The 21,889-nt window shown below is 44.6% G+C and overlaps 1 pseudogene; it reads left to right on the plus strand.

The window, feature by feature from the left end:
- LOC147725137 (putative methyltransferase DDB_G0268948) overlaps positions 1–21,889 on the plus strand; it is a 513,848-nt pseudogene that overhangs the window by 294,995 nt on the left and 196,964 nt on the right.

Here is a 21,889-nt window from a genome sequence, read left to right on the forward strand (position 1 = left end):
TACTTACCAGCCTCCACTCCCCCGGATACTCCTGTGAGACTCTCAGGATGCAGGATGACAAGCACCTTCTCCTCCCATGGTGTGAATGTTTTCTGTGGGAAGGGAGGGCCACCGCCAGTCCGGTTAGCAGGCTCCCAGTTCTTACTCCTCCTTTCTTTGACAACCCTCTTGAGATTATGCCACTGCTTCATGATCTCCTTCTTGGATTGCAGGGTGGTCCCTACTGCAATGACCCTTTGAACTATCCTTTCCCACATTTGTGTCCTTGTGGCTAATGGTGTCTGTTGGACCAGGCTACCAAACAGTTGAGGTTCCACTCTCACTATCTCATTGACCATGACTGTTAACTCACTCTCTGTGAATTTGGGCATTTTCTGTGCTGCCATGGTACGTAATGTATGAGGTGTTTGTGGGTGCAGGGGTGTGTGTGGTGGGTGTGGTGTTCAGGTGTGAGGTGTGTTGTGTGGTGGGGGATTGTTGGTGCTGGTGTGATGGTGGTTGTGATGGTGGTAGTGGTGGTGTGTGTGCTGTGTTATTTTGCCTCTCCTGTCAGGTCTGGTGTATGCCGTTCTCTTCTGGAGTGTTGCAAAGGATTGTGGTCAATAAAGGGGGTGGTTTTATGCTCAGCTGTGTGGGTGTGTCCAAATGGGATTTTGATGTCAGGTCTGTTGTGTGAGTTGTCCTGGGAATTGTATGTTTTGTTTGGCATTTATTTTTTCATTGGTATGTGTTTTGTGTATTTGGGGCATGGCTACTTTGATTTGTCAAAATTTGGCTTTGCTGCGGTGTTTTTGCATCAACCACCATGTTTTCATGTATCGTCCGCTGCGGTGGCTGTGCTGCAGCTCTTACGCTGTCTCTCCCATTCACTCCTGTGTGCGACCGCGGGGGTCGGAAACAGCGGATCATACCGGGGGACCATCGGGGATTTCCTATTTTCCCGTGCAGTGTCTCCGCTTTGCTTGTGGAGGGTAGTAGCTTTTCTGCTGCATTTTCGACCGCCGCTGTCGGTTTTTGGACGTCACCCCCTGCGTCAGGCGGTTTTGGTTCACCCGCTACCACTGCGGTTGGTCTTTTTTGGCGGTTAATCCTAATTTGACCGCCGGTTCATCTGCGGTACCGGCGGGCGGTTGTTTCCCGCCTCCATGGCGGTCGGGTTCGTTTTCCGCCCGCTATCCTAATGGGCCCCTTAATGTTTTAGATATAGTTTATAAACTATTTTTACAAGACTTCAAAGTCTGAATGAAGTTGTTTTGATGGTTAGGACATTTTAGGTTTTTAGTTCTCTTTTAGTTATATTAAGTATACTTACTTTTGTAGTTAGATGTTTTTGCAAGTTGAGAATGTTCCTATGTTTTTCTAGTTATATCTGGTATGGAAATATAAAGAGATAAAACATATAATTTAGTATTTTTAGTAAGGAAATTCAAATGTAGGTTACATTTAAATTAACAGTTTATTTAGAAATGCTTATTTACTTACTGTTTGTTGTTTGTAGTAGGCTTTATTTTAGAAGAGTTTTTGAGGGTGTAGAAAATCCGGTAGAGTTTCTTCTTCGTTATTTTTTTGTTGAAGGTGTAATAGTGTTAAGTTTAGTTCCTTATATAGTGAGTTTGTAATTAGTTGTTGTATGTTATTGGTCAAATATATTTATTTGTGTTCCTATTGGTTCATTTGATTTTCTTTTACTTTGGTAATTTGTTTTCTTGTTTGTAAATTGACAACGTTGACAATTTGTATTTTTAATTATTTGATGAAGGATATTTTGAAGGTATTTTGTTTTAAATAAGTTGTTATATATATTTAAACTGTTTAAGATGTTGAGTGTATTTGTTTTAAGTGTTTTTATTTTTGTAGTATTTTTATTTATTTTTATGTTGTTTAAATTGTGTTATTTGTGATTGTTCTATACATTTAATGTGATGTTAGTGTGTATGTTATTTATTAGAATTATAGTTTTGAAAATAGTAATTGTAATGTGTTTGAGTTGTCGATATTTTGATATTGACGATAATGTTGTTGTCTATATTTTTAATTTTGATATTTTGGATATGTACTATGATTTTTTATAACTGTCGATATTTTGTAGAAAGATATTTGTGTAGTCAATATTTTTTTATGACGATATTGTGGTATCGATATCTTTGTATTTTTATAACTAACTATACAATGTCGATATTTTAGTTATCTATATTTAGGACTCGATATTTGTGTATGTAGATTTTTTGAGTTTCGATAATATGTCAGTGATTCGAGCTTCAGACAATGCTACAGCTAAAACAGTTCCATGGAATTATACCAAATATGGTTGAAAGCTTGATTGGTTTTTATGATACGGTATAAATCCAACCAGAAATTTGAAAGAATTTCAGCTGAAAAATTAACAGCTATCTAGATACAAAGTATATTCAATGGAGTTCGGTGGTAAAATTAATAATATAAAACAAAATACAAAGGGGAAGTGTAGGAGTACCTAGACCTCCTGGCCCTTGTGAGGGGGTCCAAGAAGGATCGCCACTGGGGTCAAATTGCAAAAAAAGAATTTTGAGTCACCTCTAGCTCGCTGTACTCAGCACAGCCCCTCCCCAGGAAAGTATGTGTGAATACAGCCACATTGCCTGACAATTATTGTATGATTATAGTGGGGCCAAAATAAATAGAAGTTGGGTGTCCATTAGTGTTACAAGACCTTGGAGGGCTGGCCAACAAAGGGGGTTGGCTGCCTGCAGGTGAAAGTTAAATGGCCTTGCAACAGGCCAGGCCTTGTATCCAATTCCATTCCATGCATGACTGAAGGCCTGGCACTGTGGGGTTGGTGACCCTCAGTTTTTTGTGCTCACATTGTGGCTACAAGGCACGCACTGTGGGGGTGGAGATAGTTAGGATGGTAATATAATCTTACTTCACACCGTTTCCGTTTATTTTTGAATTTAATGTCATCCAGTTTGCATTCTTTACTTCTGGACCCAACCTGATAAGGCCCCCTTGACGCCATATCTTCTACAAAAAGAGAGTATATGAGATTTACAGTTTCATAAAAGGTACACATATCACTGTATAGAGCAATCTAAATACTTTCCACTTTTCTTGATTGCTTTAGAAAAATCTAATTTTATACTAATACATAAAGCCAATAAGTTGACTGTCACTCTAGTCAAGCTCCAGGATGAGTTGTTCTATCTCAGCAGCAATAGCCATTTCTATGTTCACCGTAGGTAAATCCTGTTTTTTAATCTACAAAGGTTGTACCAGAGGAGCTCCTACACGAATGTGTTCCATCACTTTGGTTAGAACGTGATATTTTATATAATTGTATGATTCAGTAGATCATTTTTGCACAATTACTTTTTTCAATATTTTGTGGATACTATTATTTATGGCTGCGAAACAGCTGTCGCTACATGCTTACATTGTCCTTTCTAGCTGCAAAAATCAGCAGCCCTATAAACCCTATCTTAATATCTAAGGTAAACCACCCTTGTCCATTACCTATAATTGATTGGACCTTCTTTCAGGTTCAGTGGGAGTATGGGGCTATGGAATGTCATTATCATAACACTACTGACACCTGCTGTTTCACTTGATTTGCCAGATATATGTAGCACACATTTTATCAGCTATGCTGAGGGATAAACTCCCCAACTGTTACTAGTATTAGATTTTATGATTAATACTGATTCCATTAATATGCCCTCGATTGCATGGATGTAATCAGGTGATTTACTAAGAGGGTTTTTTTTTGATAGTAAGAGGTATTTCTTTTAGGTGGATATGTGCACGTAAACCACAACAGTTGAAGAAATATGAGCCGTAATGTATGTCTTCGTGCTAGGCCTTCGAAAGTCCAAACAATAATATTTCAGATCCTGGTTTCATATTTAAAACTGACAATTGTTTATCTTTCTAGGATTGCCCCTGCAGAGAAGATGCCATTTAAAGATACCTCTGTGGACCTGGTCACTGCTTCAGTTGCGGCTCACTGGTTTAACATGGAGGAATTCATGAGAGAAGTGGATCGTGTCCTCACAGCAAATGGTTGTCTGGCATTTTACTCTCCTAATGCCCACTTCGATCTTTGCTACAAAGAAAATTCTGAACGTATAACAAAGGCCTTCAATGAGGTGAGTGCTAGGGTGATCATTATTCTATATATTTCCAATACTTCTGAATCCATGAAATTGAACAAATGTCCTCAGGTGTGAAGGATGACCATTTGGACTCCAAGACAAACGTTCTAGTATCCTTTCTTTTTTGTTCATCCACACCACTATATTTAACTGAGGCTTGTAGAACACCTACACAACTCACCAACTAGAAACAAGTACTGCATTCATGTATGTCACAACAATTTCATAACAGGACAGCTGAAGAAAAAAGTTATATCTAATTGCCATCTTAGATTCCAGGCCATCCATATCCACTCTATCTCCAAACCTCACTGTACTTACTATATTTCCAGATCAGTCTCTTTTGGAGTCCTGATACTGAATTCTCTCCCTTTTGAAGAGGGGTTTTCACCACATAATTTACTGCTGAAATGTGCTATCTAAAATGACAAGACACACGTGTGAGAGGCAGGAACTAAGTCAGGAGTAGCATCATTTATTCAAGAAACAGTTTAAACAATGAATGTCGAGACACATCATTAGTCAAAAGTAACACCATGAAGTCTAGCAAATAACAAGTGTAAAAGACACATCACAGATCATGAGCAAAAACATGCAATATAGTAAGTTTTAAAATCACAGCAATCCAAAGTAAAAGAGGGAGAGAGAGACAAATTGAGAGAGAAAGAGGGAGAGAATAAAAATCAGAGTACAATGAAGCATTACAACCTTAATTGGAAATGCTAAATAAAATGGTTAACCGGGAGCACCAATGGCGTGATAAACACACTGCAGAAGGTGGTTAATGAATGAACTGATAGGTGACCTTTTATACCTTTTAATGAGGAACAGTTGAATGCAAGATCTTCTATTTTTAGATCTCGCTCTGGTAGGGGCCTGACCGCAGATCATGCCAAAAATTGAAAATGTAATCAAAAACAACTTGTGTCTCTACTCAGAAGCTTCAAGTTGGAATCTCCTTATATGTACATAGCACATAGAAAAGGTCATTGTCACTTTAAGGAAAGTGGGCATCTTAGTTTCCATGGTAAGCAAAGACCATCAGGTGAGAAGCTATGGAAAGTTACAGTTCGGCCCCACCCTTTTTTTGCCCCATCCTGTTCTTCTAAATGACAGATGCATCCTGTTGTTGCTACATCATTGTGATATTCTGAAAGATGTGCACACAGAGGACACTAGAGGCGGGTGGGGGCCTGGTGACTTGTTTCTGAGAATATCAGTGAACTGAGGTTAGTGGCCTTCACAGAAGCTGTAATATTTTTCAGATAGGCATGAGGCTTACCATTTCAGTGAATGCTTAGGGCACTCTAGGCAATGTAGCAGTTTGTTACCTATGGACTGGCAGGGACATTTCATGTTTCAAAGGTAGAAAATATTATCTGGGTGTCACGGTCGGTGATGGTACATCCACCTTTGGATCCTCTCTCAGTTGGTATATGCCAGGGGGAAGTTTGGGGCTAGTGACCTGGCCCTGGGGAACTGTAACACGCTGAGGTGAGCGTAGTCCTGGCGTTGTGAGTTCTACCACTTATAATAGTGCCAAGCTATCCCCGTTCCCAGGTCTACCCTTCTGCCTGTGTATAGGTTGTTTGAATGTTCTTGTTCCTGCATAATTCATACCCACTAAGAGTCTGATTACGATGGTGGAGGGCCCACCACCGCCGGCCATGCGGTGGTGGGCCCTCTGCATTCGGGCAGCAATTTTCCCCTTGCCATATTATGATGATGGGGGGAATCGTTCCAGTACTGTGGGGGTCGTAAAGACTGCCCGACACCATTCGGACACAGCATGGAGAAGCAGTCAACATGTGTAAATGGTGGTGGTGCCTAGCAGCCAGTCTTTCCGTGGCGGGTAAACCTCCATTGAAAGGCTGGTGGAGAATGCATTTCGGGCCCATCGTGGGCCCCCTTGTGTTGTGGGGTCATGCACTGTGGGGGTACACCTCTTATTTCACTGCACTATGTGGCAGGCACTACGTGGTACCTGCCATGTAGTGCAATGAAAAGCACAACCTGCATGTATAGCATTGCAGTCAGTGCTTCAGCACAATTTAAACCATGCACGATGTGACCGCCATGATGGTGGTCCCATCATAATCTGATGTGCGGGACCACCACGTTGCTGGTGGGCGGTCCCAGTCTCCACTACGGTGGTGGGCGGACTGAAGTCCACCTGGCATCGTAATGACCTCTTTAGTTATTACCAGCATTTTTTACACAATGACAGAGTATCTGTAGGGAACAACAAAGGAGCAACGGCACAGCAAAAACCAGCAATAGAATTTTTAGGAGGGAAGACAGCCAAGTAGGCATCCGGCTTCAATCAAACCAGTCGGGGGCTATGTCTGCCCTGGCACCTCCTTCTGCAGCCATTTTCTTCCCTATGTTGCTCTCAATGTACTCAATGGCCTTTGTGATGGACCCATTACCCACATCATTTTCAGGTACGAGTGTTCAGCAAGAGCTGCCAATCTTGTGATATACTCCACCTTCCATTGCTGGTATCCTTTCCAGGATGTTCGGGTGTTGCAGAACCATACGCCTCAGGGGGCGTAGTTCTTCCTTGATTGCGTTCAGCCCATCCCTAGTACTGTTGAGGTCCTGCTTGACTTTGTAGCGGGTCAACTTGAGCCAACGTGTATTTGCTTTGATCTGGAGCATAGGGATGAGGCTTTCCAAAGAAGACTTTGGCATTGTTGAAGAGCCAGAACTCCAGGTGTATATCATCAACGGGTGTGTTGGCAAAGTGCTCAGAAAATCGTCAATGTAGGTGGAGCAAGGTCACAGAGCCCGTTATGGGATGAGCATGGTTATGGGAAATATTGGTTGCTGGAATGACCAAGTGAACTTCAATCATTGTCACCAAGGTACACTGTCCATTCATTTGAGGAGGCAGTTGGACATAGAGACGTTTACAACAAGCCCAGTAGTCCTTTAGGCTGGAGGTGCCATATTGCATGTCCAAGTTAAAAATGAAGCTGTTGCATCCCTAGTTGAGCCCCACAGGCACAGTGCCATTTCCTAGGAAACAAAGAAGAGGGGATTTTAGTTTAGAAGCTTTTTATGGTTTAAACTTTGTCTCCCCACCCCAGGTGTACATTTCTGACATTTTTGCTTGAACTCATTCTCAACTTTCCAGCCAGTCCCTGTCTTTATAATTGGAGCCTATCCAGGGTGGTACAAATGATGCTACCATCGCAGCAACAGACGACATTCGAACTCTACTGGACAATGGAGACACAGTCGCCCTCATCCTCCTCGACCTCTCTGCAGCCTTCGACACAGTCTGCCACAGCACCCTTTTACAACGCCTCAGAAACATCGGAATACAAGGAAAAGCACTTGAATGGATCACCTCGTTCCTCACCGGAAGTACCCAGAGAGTCCGCCTTCCACCATTCAAGTCCGAGGCCACTGAAGTCATCTGTGGCGTACCACAAGGATCCTCACTCAGTCCCACCCTCTTCAACGTATACATGAGCCCCCTTGCGGCCATCGCTCGCCAACACAATCTCAACATCATCTCCTACGCGGATGACACTCAACTGATCCTTTCTCTCACCAATGACCCCAGCACCGCCAAAACTAACCTACACGAAGGAGTGAAAGAAGTTGCCGAATGGATGAAACACAGCTGTCTGAAACTGAACTCAGATAAAACAGAAGTCCTCATCTTAGGTACATCCCCCTCTGCATGGGATGACTCTTGGTGGCCGGAAGCCCTTGGAAAAGCACCCATCCCGACAGACCACGCACGGAACCTAGGCGTTATCCTGGATTCTTCACTCTCAATGAACAGACAAGTCAGCGCCGTATCCTCATCCTGCTTCAACATTCTTCGCATGCTCAAAAAAACATTTTGCTGGATCCCCACCGAAACCAGAAAAACAGTCACCCATGCTCTGGTCACGAGCCGACTGGACTACGGAAACACCCTCTACGCAGGTACTACCGCTAAACTCCAGAAGAAACTCCAACGAATCCAAAACGCCTCAGCCAGGATCATATTAGACATCCCACGTAACGAACACATCTCTGGTCACCTGAAAGACCTCCACTGGCTACCCGTCAATAAGAGGATCACTTTCCGACTGCTAACCCACGCACACAAATCACTCTACGACATCGGACCAGAATGCCTCAACTCACGACTGTCCTTCTACACCCCCTCCCGCCAACTACGTTCTTCCAACCAAGCCCTCGCCACTGTACCTCGCATCAACAAGACCACCATGGGAGGCAGATCCTTCTCATACCTGGCAGCTAAAACATGGAACTCACTCCCCACTTACCTTCGCCTTACCCAGAACCACCTAGCATTCAGAAAGCAACTTAAAACATGGATATTTGACAAGTAATCCTCCTCCCCTCCCTAAGCGCCTTGAGACCCTATGGGTATGTAGTGCGCTATATAAATTCTTTGACTTGACTTGACTTGACTACCCTGCACACCACGTATGCAGGATCACTCCATTTGTCATGGACATAAATCTGTGCATAATACAGTCCTATTTTGGCATGGGGTTATGTTGTCATAGGGTGTTAGGTGGTTGCATGCTGTTGGAGGTGAGGACATTGTTATAAATCCAAGCTTCCTAGTGATAGGTGCCAGAACCCCTATGCCTAGATATCTAATATTATGCAGTCTATCAAGTAGCTCCACAATCTCAGCTGTTTTGGAGAGAACCCGGTATGTTATGGGGGTAGGGTTCCATGTCGTGGCATTTAAGTAAAGATGGAAAATGTCAGCTCTTATTATTTGTACTTGTCGTTGTATGCAACAAAGGAACAGGTGTAGAAGGCACTTGGCAGAATGTGGTGGTATTTCCCTAGGGAAAATCAGTATTTCTGTGCCTACTGCATGGGAAATGTATGAGCACACATAACAAGATCCATTAGTCTTCTGTCTCCCTTTTGTGCCATCTCACTATACCACATGTTGTTGTGAAGAGAGTCATGGGCAGCAGGCTGTCTATCTACTGGGGCATCCCTACAATGATGAGACAACAGTGAGGTACGTAGTCTGATATGAATGGTAGCATCCCATTCAGTATTATTTTCACTGGGGAAGGAGATAAGGAAGCGGGGTGTGCATCGGAATTTTGGGTGCTGATGTTGCTGACAGAGGAATTTGAACATGTTGCATTACTACATTGGCACTTTCAGTACATGTCCTAGCTGGTAGAGGGGGGGGGTAATATGGGCAGCATAGTGACATTGGCAGCTTCAATACTCATCAAGGTTTATAAGCATTTTTATCAACACAATGAGAAACAAACAGCATACCAGTTAAACATCGCTAGTGCCACTCCGACAATAATATAGAACAATAAAATACAAGTACATAACTTTACATAAAACAAGTCTGTGGTGCAGCTGTTGCGGTGACGGATGAATCCGTAGAACACCAAATGATCACCATCTTCTTTTCAGGTACTCAATGGGAACAATTTACCCTCCTCTAGTTCATTGTTCAGTGCTGAGGGGGTGCAGGGTCGAACCTGACGTGACGTCAGTGGATCCATTCCTTCCTTTCGGCGATGCAAACAGCTGTGGATGAGGAGTCTGTGACTTTAAAAGATCCTTCACAATTTGGATCTCCCCAGCATTGGATGGCCTTCCGGACTAAGATCTGTGTTCTTGGACGGATAGGTGGGAGCTCAGGTTCGATGGTACACTTCTCCTTCCACTTGAATATCTGGGTAGAAAGGAACCTAATAGCGTGTGTTAATTCACATAGATATTTCAGCTTTCACAATTTCAGTTTTAGGTCTGGTGGATGGAACTGATATACCTATTGATCGACCGGTGACAAGCTGATGGGGCGTTAGATGGTGATCAGAACTTGGATAATTTCTGAGTGAAAACCAGGCAATTGTAGGCAATAGAGCCATTTCTTTCCAATTGTAGCACTTATTTTGCTCATTTTATTTTTTAGGAGGCTGTTAAGGCATTCATGGATGCCATTGCTTTTTGGGTGGTATGCTAGTGTTAATTTGTGTTTAATCCCTAGCATGTTCAATGGAAAGGAAAAAATTGCATTGCAGAAATGGTTGCCATTGTCAGACTGCAGCGAGTCTGGCAAGCACTAGCACAAAATGACATCTTGTAGTTGGAAATTGGCTGCTGCTTTGGCATCACAGTGGACACATGGTCGAGCTTTGATCCATTGTGAAAATGGACAGACCACCACAATGAGGTATCATTACTTTTGACATCTGTAAATCATGTCAACAAAGTCAATGTGGCGTTCTCTAAAGGGGCCTTTTGGTTTTGGGATTGTGGCAGCAACTGTTTTCATTGGGGGGTTTGGTGAATATTGTTGACAAATGAGACATTTGATCACAAATAATTGTATTCATCCATGGGCATTGGGGACAAACCAGTCAGTTTGCTTGGTGGTAGATATGTGTGGGGCAGTATAACTGATCTAGAGATAATTGTAATAAGGCCTGGGGCATGACAGGTTTACCTGTCATTGTTTGTTTATAGATATGAACTGAGGGATCTTGTTGTATTCCCCTCTTCTTCCATAGCTCTTTCCCTTGATCTGGTGCACTTTCCTGTATTTCTCTGCGGTGTAATTGTGCAATGTTAACACATAAATCAATCAATAACTCAATCAATTATTCAATCAATCAGGACACTTATAAAGCACACTACATACCCGTGAGGGTCTCACGGCGCTGGGGGGGGTGCTGCTACTGATCGAAGAGCCAGGTCTTGAGGAGTCTTCTGACGGCCAGTAGGTCTTAGGCCTTGGGTCTGCCGTAGGTTGTTGGGGAGGGTGTTCCAGGTCTTGGCAGCGAGGTGGGAGAAGGATCTGCCACCGGCAGTCGTTCTTCAAATGTGGGGACTAGGCGATGGCGAGGCCGGCGGAGCTGGCGAGTGGGGGTGTAGAAGCTGAGTCGTCTGTTGAGGTATGCTGGGCCGGTGTTGTGAAGAGTTTTGTGTGCGTGGATGAGGAGCTTGAAGGTTATCCTTTTGTTGACGGGGAGCCAGTGCAGGTCTCTCAGGTGGGGTGTGATGTGGCTGTGGTGGAGGTTGTTGAGGATCAGACATGCCGAGGTGTTCTGGACGCGCTGCAGTAATCTCAGGAGCTGGCGGACGTTCCTGCGTAGAGGGTGTTTCCGTAATCCAGCCTGCTGGTGACGAGGGCCTGGGTGACTGTTCTTCTAGTTTTGGTGGGGATCCACTTGAAGATCCTGCAGAGCATTCGGAGGGTGTTGAAGCAAGATGAGGAGACAACGTTGACCTGTTTAGTCATGGAGAGGGTGGAGTCAAGGATGACCCCTAGGTTGCGTGCGTGGTCAGTGGGTGTTGAGGCAGTTCCTAGTGTTGTCGGCCACCAGGAGTCGTCCCAGGCTGAAGGGGTGGAGCCGAGGATGAGGACCTCCATCTTGTCCGAGTTCAGCTTCAGTCGGCTGTTCCTCATCCCTTCAGTGACAGCCTTCATGCCTTTATTGAGGTTGGTTTTGGCTAAGCATGGGCGAATTTTGCGAATCTGGCGTTCGCGAATTTTGCGAATTTGCGAACTCGCAATCCGCAAAATCCGCGAATTCTCGCGAATTTGCGGATTTTTTTTTTTGTGTTCGCAAGGGTTTCTGCCAGTTCGCGAGGGTTTGGTACCAGTTCGCAATCGCAAACTTACTTGTCGGCTCGCAACGGTCGCGACTATGTTGTTTCTACGTCTGGTTCATCTTCACAGGTTCCCAGCACCCTCTGTTTCACCACTGCCACCCTCTGTTTCACCCATGCCACCCTCTGTTACATCAATGCTACCCTCTGGTTCATCATCACTGTAGATTATGGGGGGGAAAAGCAAGCACACCTGCTCTGCTTCAACTGACATGAATTAATTTGGGGTTAGTTTATTAATGTGTCACTGTTTTAAAATTCCAGGTCTGGCACCTGCTTCCTTATCAGTAATTTGCTTTCTGTTGCAGTGCAATTTTTTTTTCCAGGACCTTTGTGGCCTACTTGTAGCTATTCTATGAGCCTGCTGTGAGGGTCAGAGCAGGGTCATACAATTGTTGCAACTAGCAACTGAACTCTGGAGGGGCCCCAGTCAGGAAGCACTACAGGGAATGGTTACTAATGATGAGTTTGAACTCTTGCACCTGCCGAGTGCTTTCAGTTTTGCGAAACTCGTTTTTCTGCAATTTCGCGGGATTCGCGGGGCGCGAACACGCGCGAGATCGGATTCGGAAGCCGCGAATTCGTGCGAATATGCGATTTGTTTTTTTGCGGCGTGTTAGTTCGCAAGGTTTTGTGCGTTTTCGCGAGCCGCTTGTAGCGCAAGGCACGAAGTTACCCTCGCGGTCGTTCAAGGGCGCGGCCATCTTGTTTGCATGACGTATTTCCATTTCCGGGCGCGAAGTGTAATCTCGCAAAGTGTGCGGCTCGCCAGTACAATTTCGCGAGTGTTCGCGAGGAAAATCTCGCGCGAACTTCCCCTCCCGGTCGTGAACGGGCGCGGCCATCTTGTTTCTCATTCATTGCTATGGTTCTGGGCATGCTTTTTGTATACTCTCTAAATCTCTGCCATCCTTTGCTTGTTTGAAGTTTTTTTTAATCTATTTTACTTATTATCTATCCCTCTATTTTTCTAGCCCTATATTTTTGTGTTTACTGCTACTTTTGGTTAATTTTAAACTACTTTTTTAAACTCTTTTCTTTTCTTCTCTTCCCTATTCTATTTTCTTTATTCCTTTCCGCCCAGACCATGATGAAGGGAGCCGGGAAGCATCCAGAGAAGGGGAAGGGTCCCGCACCCCGTGTCCGGCTCCCGTGCGGGCGTTTGAGGGGGGAGCAGGTCGTACCCCGGGAGATCTTTAGCCCGGAGGAGGTGGCCGCACTCATTTTTTATGTTCAGCGCCGCCTCCCCAGGACCATCATGGCAGGCGGCAGGATCAGTGTCGGGTACGGGATCCGGGAGCGCCGGAAGCGGTGGGAGAAGGTGTGCCGGGCCATGTACCACCACTCTCGGGTCCGGCGCACCTACAACCAGGCCACCCACCGCTGGACGGATGTCCTGAACCGTGAACGAGATCTGCTCGACCGGCTTGGCCTTGGGATCCCCGGGCTTGGTGAGTAGTAGTAGCTATTTATTTACTACTCTGTTTTCTCCTGCTGTGTTATTATATTGCAAATGTTTGTTTTTTACCAAGAGCAATAATGCTGCTCATTACATTGTAGGTAAATTATATTTCAAAATCTTCTGTGCATTTCAGGTGCACTGCTCTCCTTCTCAGTAGTGTTGCTACTATGCTTATTTGTTTTCGATTTTGTGTTCATTTCATTGGCCTGTGAAATTATGTATGAGTGTAGTTTAAAGAACTGCGTAATGCTACACACTAAGGTTCAGATTTTTAATTACCGGCGCATCCCTGCAAAGTAGCAGGGATGCGCCAGTAATTGTGCGCCACGCCACCATCACCCATGGTGCGCCGTATTTACAATGCGGCGCACCATGGGCCCAAAGCATTACGCATCTGTGCCGTAAAGGCGGCACATTGCTGGAGTTGCGTCGCAACGATGGCGCAGCTCCATCAATGCTCTGGGGTGCCCTATCTCCCCAATGCTGCGTCAAGCCGTACGTCTGCTTCAAGCAGGCGCAGGGTTTGAGTCACGCATCATTGTCGTTAAAGTGAGTGATTGAAATCTTGTAGATTTCCCTCAGCCACTTTTAGGATGCGTTCCTGCACAGGAACGCCCTCCCTTGCGCCGGAACGCCCCCTGATGGCGCAGAGCTTTACAACGTGATGCATCTCCCATATGCGTCACGTTGTTAATATACGCCGCACCATTGCGCCTCTTTTGTGCTGCCGCTGCGTCACAAAAGTCACGCAACAATGAAGCAAAAGAGCCGCAAGGGGCTTCTAAATCAGCCCCTACAGACTCAAGTCCAGTCCTTCCTTTGTACACATGGCGATAAGAAGAAATTGTGGTGGTGGATTGATAGTTTGAGTATTTTAATGACTGGTTAATGTAGTAGGAAACTTTAGTGTTGTCGCTGATCTGCAATCACGATGGACTTTGGCTGTCACTTCGCGTGCTGCGGACTGCTGCCTGCCAATCCTAGGCAAACCTTTTTAGTACTTTGTTTAGTGAGTTACATAAGAAGTTTCCAATTCGACGGTCCGCAAATCAAGCAATACTAATAACGTAGTAGCCCACATGAGATTGGTCAATAATATATCCCGTGGAATAGTTGTCTATTTGCTATTTCGCCAAAATATTTTGTTAGTTCTTTTGAAATGTTTGATTTGGTTGACAAATATCATCCATGTTTTCTGTTTTTCTTTCTTTCATGTTGTACATCAGCTTCCCCCAGGGGCAAGAGGAGGACACAGGAGGAGGAGGAGGAGGAGGAGGGTGCTGTTCAGGATGCAGGCCAGGATCGGGCAGGCGAGGGCTCCTTTGCTGGCCCCAGTAAGTTTTAATTTTAATATAGAGTACTTATTTTTTCCTAGCGTTCCTCATTCGATTTTTTCTAAATCGTCTTTGATCTTCTTGTAGACTGGATCTAAATTCTTATCCTGCCTCGACTATGACTCCGTGTGGTATTACTAGATTATTCTTATTAGTCTGTCTGTGTAGCTAACTAAGATTGCACATTTGGCAATTCCATTGGACTCCCATTCTAGTCAGCAATAGCTCTATGCACTGAGTGCAGTCCTCTGGGATTGTCCATAATGTCTTTTCAAGTCTTCTAAATGTTTATGCTTTGACAATTGCCAACAATAAAAAGGTGAATGACCACCAAGAAAGAATAAGATACTACTTTACTTTTGGTTTGGATAGGAGGACAATCCATTCTACTACTGTTGCAGGGACAAATCTGCACAAACAGAACTATGGACACTAAATAATGCATTGCTTAGCTTATCAATTATAATAGGTGCTGTTAGACTTTCCACATACCTCAGTGATAACAGACTTTGTAGTTGAACCCCCAATCTCCTTACTGACTAGATAGTGTGGCAGAGTCATTTAGCTCCCAAAGTCACCGATGATTGATCCCGAATGATGTCAGAGGCACGGACTCATGCTTGCAAAAATTGAAAAACCTTTAGCTCATCCACTCTAGTCTGGAGGACCAAAAACCACAGAGTCTATTTAAGTTTAAAAGCTTTATTAAAAGTAAACACATTTATTAAAATCAAGTTTGTCATAAAAGTAAACGTTTAACTGAAAATGGAAAAGTGCTTAGTGCTGACGATTAATTGGACACATTTCTTGTGGTCGAGCCGAGCTCTCACCTGGTTTGAACTTGATCCTGCTCGTGTTCTTAGAAGTCAAGCTTCTGTCTGTTAGGAGAAAAAGTGGTGCGTGTTATAAATAAAAAGCAAGCATTCATCAGTTGTGCCAAAAAGTGCAGCAAGACAACAGCCTTCCCTGGAAAAAGGGACATTTTTACTTTAGAGTAGACAGTCACAAATTATTAAATTGTATACTGTTTTTTTCACATTTCTTTCTTCCTCTAGACCAAATATTATATAGTAGTGAGTGGTGTATTCTAACATTATTAAATGTACTTTGTAGGTGGAACATCTGGAGGCGGGGCCAGCGCGGAGGTGGTGGCGGCATTGGACGAGGACAACTCTGGGGAGGAGGCGGTTGAAGTGCCGGACAATCCTGTGAGGGTTCACACGGTGGTGGCGGGCAGAGGTAAGCTATATATTCCTTACTTATTGAGATTGAAGACTGCAGAGTGTGCTTTCTGCACGGGTGTATTATAAATCAACCAGGTAGTAGCCTCCTCTAAATGTACTTTCGACTTAGCTGTGAAGTTTTTGGCGAGAAGAATCCCAATCTGATCTGAGATGAACTTGATGGATGGGATGAACGAAAAGCGAAAGAAGGGTGTAAGTAAGTGTGGAAGGACGAGAAATGTAATGATGACTGGCAAAGAAGAATGATATGTGTTTGCTTGGTCCCCAAGGTGGCTGGGAAGGAAAGAATATGGTATGGTGCATGGCTGGGTGAATGATGAAGCAAGGATGGGTGGAAGGAGAACAGCCTGGGTGGGTGAAACAGAAACTGTATATGTGCATATACTTTGAATGGATGGATGCCTGGATCATTCATGGTACTATCTGACTCTTAGATAGCATATGTGTATCTAGAGAGAGTAGACGGTCACTGGATGAACTAAGTGTTACTTTGAAGAGCATGTAACACCGCACCCGCACGTCCGTTCCAGTGTAGGAAAGGCAAGGAAAAGAAGTTGTCATTTTGTCCAAATACTACCATGAATAGTAGCAGTAGTTTGTATTGCAACTGCAAGCACAGCATATATCCGGTTATTACGGTGGACACTCCCTACCTCTCTTAATAACTTTAGTTTAGTAGTAGTACGTCATTCATGTGTGGGTGTATCACTGTTCACTCAATAATAAGCAAAGCACCTAAAGTCATCCCATATGTCATCAAATACATCCCATGTGAAGTGATAGATAATCAGATTATTTAGGTTCTTCATTTTCCTTTTCTAATACTCATTTGCACTATAGGGTGAAAGCTAAATTAATTAAGCAGTAGCCCTTTTAACAGAGTATTCTCAGTGCCACCCGTAATAGAAAAGTAAGAGCTTCACCACCTGCATGTACTGGACCGGTACAGTAACGCAAGTCTGTCTCACTCATCATGGTGTGCGTCTGTTTTTCTCGGGTGCAAGTTCACTGCGCTGGCATTATGCCGGCTTGCATAACATAACGTACCAATTTTCCTAAACAAGAGAGAAGAAGAAGAATAAGACTGGTGTACTGTCATAGTCGACTGTAATGGAAGTCCATAGTGCTCGTAGAATTTGTTCCTTAAACTCCCACTAATGTTAGAGCAAGGATGAAGAAGTCGGAGGTTACATAGATACTGTCCTCAATAGTTATGTACTGTGCTTTCAATTTGCTACTTGTACTGTGACACAACTTTCTGCTCAATCATTTTGTGTTAATCTTAAGGAGCATTGGTTACAGACTATGTCTTTCTTTCTTCATATAGTTGCTCCTTCCAAATCCAAGAGACCATCAAGGAGGAGGGAGCTGGCTCAAATGGCCCGGCAACAGAGGCTGGATGCCACTGTCGCTGAATATCGGTGGCTGGTGGCCCTGGAGGAGGAGGAGACGCAGTCTGGTACTACAACAACATCCACTGGGACAGCTGCATCCTCCTCCGTGCCCCCACGGGCTGCCAGCCAGCGCAGTGCTCCAGCGGTACGGAGCCGGGCTACCAAAGCCAAAGGCCACCGCCGAGCAGCAAAGACAGCAGCTGCCCCCCACAGGATTTGCAAGGCACGCCAGCGCCGCTTATGCCTCAGAGTGTCCTACCTAGAGCAGGAGGTCCTAAGCTATAAGAACTTGGTGGAGGGCCTCCGCTTCGAACATGCCACCCTCCGCAAGGAGCATGATGCCCTGGCTGCTAAAGTCAACAGCACCCTGCCGTAGTGTCCCTTGCCCCTTTTTTAGAGACTTTTGGGGGGTGGGAATTGGGAGTTGGGTTTTTTGGGGACTTTTGAAGGACAATCGTTGGGGTTAGGGAGGGTCTTGCGGGAGATTATTTTGTTAGGGCTATAAAAATATACTTTTTGAAACTTTATCTGACCATACCTGTTTTGTACTGCTTTTGAGTCTGGTGGGTGGGGGTTTAACAGTAAGTTTGTTTTCCTGAATAGTCCTAGGACTTTAGTAGTACTACCGTCAATCTCTCGTCTCTCCTAAAATACCATTATACTACCTCCAACCAAACGCTTATCTTACCTGTAATTTGTGTTTGAAAGTAGGGCTAGGCCCAGGGCTGGCTCCACGGGAAATGGCGATTAAGGTTGGCAATCCAGGGCGGATGAAATTTCCTCCTCATTGCGGTGGTACTAGTGGTGTGACACAGTAGCAGTTGCATGGCTATGGAAAAAAAGAAAATGAAACCTGGTTTGTCTTTACTGTAGCATTACAACGGTACGATAGAGAATATAGTAGGTGACAGTACACTAGACTAGAACAGTGCCACAATGTAGCCTAACAAATGGTAAAGTATTGATAGTATAACTTGTACTTGTGTAGGATTTCTTTGACATTGGCTACTACTACAAGAAATAGTACTGAAGCTGAGTAAGTCTAGAATATATCCTCGGATTCCTTCACCAGCCTGTTGCTATGACCTTATCCTCCCCAGCAAGTGTGTGGAATTATTGATGTCATTTAGTCACACATCAAGCAAAACCACACAGCCCGGGGGAAGAGGGTTAGGGTTTGTAAAATGGTTGGGAATGGGGGTTTCTTTTTGGGTAGGTTTTGTTGAGAGAAAAAAAAAAAGCACAGCATGGACAAACAATAATTGAACATAAAGAAATTTTTGGGTACAAAGCTAACCATATATCTTTTACGTGACATAAAGGAAGTGCATGCACTACTGAATGCATTGTTACTGAAAAGTAAGTAGTACTTTCAACAACCGTGAATGAAAGAATGCGACAGTACAGGGCTACATTAAATTAGGTTTAAAAAATAGCCAAAGTAAAACCTATAGAATGGCTGTAGGGATCAATTTAGAAGCAGAGAGAGATCCAAGAAATGCAGTCACACTCATAGAAGAAAAGAATGGATACTGTATCTGTCTGTATGTTGTTGTAGTTGTGCTCCTGTTGAATTTGGTAAGTAAGTTGCATGCAGCAAACAATTCCTCTTATTAGCGGCACTCCTCCATTCCAGCTGACGCTTCGTCCATCAATGTTGGTGACCAGAAGACACCCTGTCCACTGCCTGCCTGGCGGATGCTGAATTGCGGCTCGCTAATGTGAAGCCTGATTCCATCCTTTTTTCCCCATTGCACAGACTGAAACCCGGCCTGTAATTATTGAACGAAAAACAGCACTGATAAATAAATATAAGGTATGTACGCTGTGTAGTGCAAAAAGTCACACTTTGATTTTCCTAATAGACAGTACAATATTTTTGAAAGTGCGTACTCTGTCTGAGTCACCTTTTGAAGGATAAATAAGTATGGGCAAATTAATTTAGCGATCTTTCCCCTCAAGCTAGGTGTACTGTAAACTGTGTTTTAGAACAAAATTAGACCTTCCCAGCAGTGCTCCCACCCAGACCCTTACTAAAGCCAGTCGCAAAAATGTAGAAGACCCCCAATCAGATCTCAAAAAACGAGGCCTAGCAGAAAACTGGTGACAAAACGTACTTCGAAAGTAAAAGTAGGCCCAAATACCCCCTTACCCACCGTAGATTGTATTCAAACCACTTGCAAGCAAGCAAAAGTATCCATAGCCAGCATCGCTCCAAGACTCGAAAACCCCCCCACCCAAAACACATGCAATAGAAATACTGCTAACCCTAACGAGCCCTAAGTTAAGAATAGTGGCATAGGCTTTCTTTAACTATGCCAAATCCCCCCTTTCCCACCATGGATTTTCTTCAAATGACTTGCAACCAAAATTACACATTCTCACGAGTGCTCTAAGACCCCAGAACTCAGTTGCAAAAATCTAGAACACCCCGAAACACATGCAATCCTGCTGCTAGGGCTAACCCTAACAAACCCTAAGTTACAAAAAGTGCCAAAAGGCTTTTCCTTATGGATTTTGTCCCAACCACTTCTATCCGGTATTAGACCTTCCCAGGAATGCCCCAAGACCCGCCAACCCACCCACCAAAAAGCACAACACCCCAAACAGCCAAAAAGGAAAATCTCATACTTACAATATTTCTCGGCCGTCGGTCCAAACGCGCTGTGCAGCTAGGCCATAACTCCTGTTTTCCACCACAGATTTGATGAAAAGCAAATGCAGTCAAGATTAGAGTGTCCCAGCAGTGCTCCCAGACCCCAAAACTCAGCCACAGACACCCGGAACCCCCCCAAAGAGCACCTGAAAGGCGAGCAAGTCAGCAAAAACACAAACAAATTTCCGCCTCCGATTTGGTCCAAACCACTTTTATCCGGTATTAGAGCTTCCCAGCAATGGCCCCAGAGCCGTCAACCCAGGAGAAAACTAGTAGAAGACCCCAAACAGCCAAAAAGCTAAAGTACAAAAATGGGGACTTAGTCATTTTTTGGCCAATTTCCCAAATAACTCCGCGCACGCTCTGCAGCTAGGCCCTAACTCCCCTCTGCCACCATGGATTTGCTTCAAACCTCTTGCAAACTAAAGTATCGATAGCCAGCAGTGCTCCCAGACCTCGAAACCCACCCACAAACACCAGGAAGCCCCCCAAACAGGCCCCCGAAAACGCTACATTGAGCAAAATGTCAGAAATAGCAAAAAAAAATTCAGCGTGGATTTTGTCCCAACCACTTCTATCCGGTATTAGACCTTCCCAGGAATGCCTCAAGACCCGCCAACCCACCCGCCAAAAAGCACAACACCCCCAAACAGCCAAAAAGGAAAATCTCATACTTACAATATTTCTCGGCCTTCGGTCCAAACGCGCTGTGCAGCTAGGCCATAACTCCCGTTTTCCTCCACGGATTTCCTGAAAAGCAAATGCAATCAAGATTAGAGTGTCCCAGCAGTGCTCCCAGACCCCAAAACTCAGCCACAAACACCCGGAACCCCCCCAAAGAGCACCTGAAAGGCAAGCAAGTCAGCAAAAACACAAAAGAATTTCTGCCTCCGATTTGGTCCAAACCACTTTTATCCGGTATTAGAGCTTTCCAGCAATGGCCCCAGAGCCGTCAACCCAGGAGAAAACTAGTAGAAGACCCCCAAACAGCCAAAAACCAAAAGTACAAAAATTTGGACTTAGTCATTTTTTGGCAAATTTCCCAAATCACTCCGCGCGCGCTCTGCAGCTAGGCCCTAACTCCCCTCTGCCACCATGGATTTGCTTCAAACCTCTTGAAAACTAAAGTATACATAGCCAGCAGTGCTCCCAGACCCCGAAACCCACCCACAAACACCAGGAAGCCCCCCAAACAGGCCCCCGAAAACGCTACATTGAGCAAAATGTCAGAAATAGCAAAAAAAAATTCAGCGTGGATTTTGTCCCAACCACTTCTATCCGGTATTAGAACTTCCCAGGAATGCCCCAAGACCCGCCAACCCACCCGCCAAAAAGCACAACCCCCCCAAACAGCCCAAAAGGAAAATCTCATACTTACAATATTTCTCGGCCTTCGGTCCAAACGCGCTGTGCAGCTAGGCCATAACTCCAGTTTTCCACCACAGATTTCCTGAGAAGCAAATGCAATCAAGATTAGAGTGTCCCAGCAGTGCTCCCAGACCCCAAAACTCAGCCACAAACACCCGGAACCCCCCCAAAGAGCACCTGAAAGGCAAGCAAGTCAGCAAAAACACACAAAAAATTCCGCCTCTGATTTGGTCCAAACCACTTTTATCCGGTATTAGAGCTTCCCAGCAATGGCCCCAGAGCTGTCAACCCAGGAGAAAACTAGTAGAAGACCCCCAAACAGCCAAAAACCAAAAGTACAAAAATTTGGACTTAGTCATTTTTTGGCAAATTTCCCAAATCACTCCGCGCGCGCTCTGCAGCTAGGCCCTAACTCCCCTCTGCCACCATGGATTTGCTTCAAACCTCTTGAAAACTAAAGTATACATAGCCAGCAGTGCTCCCAGACCCCGAAACCCACCCACAAACACCAGGAAGCCCCCCAAACAGGCCCCCGAAAACGCTACATTGAGCAAAATGTCAGAAATAGCAAAAAAAAATTCAGCGTGGATTTTGTCCCAACCACTTCTATCCGGTATTAGAACTTCCCAGGAATGCCCCAAGACCCGCCAACCCACCCGCCAAAAA

Source organism: Lissotriton vulgaris, chromosome 4_1 (assembly GCF_964263255.1).
Source record: "Lissotriton vulgaris chromosome 4_1, aLisVul1.2, whole genome shotgun sequence".
Lineage (NCBI taxonomy): Eukaryota > Metazoa > Chordata > Amphibia > Caudata > Salamandridae > Lissotriton > Lissotriton vulgaris.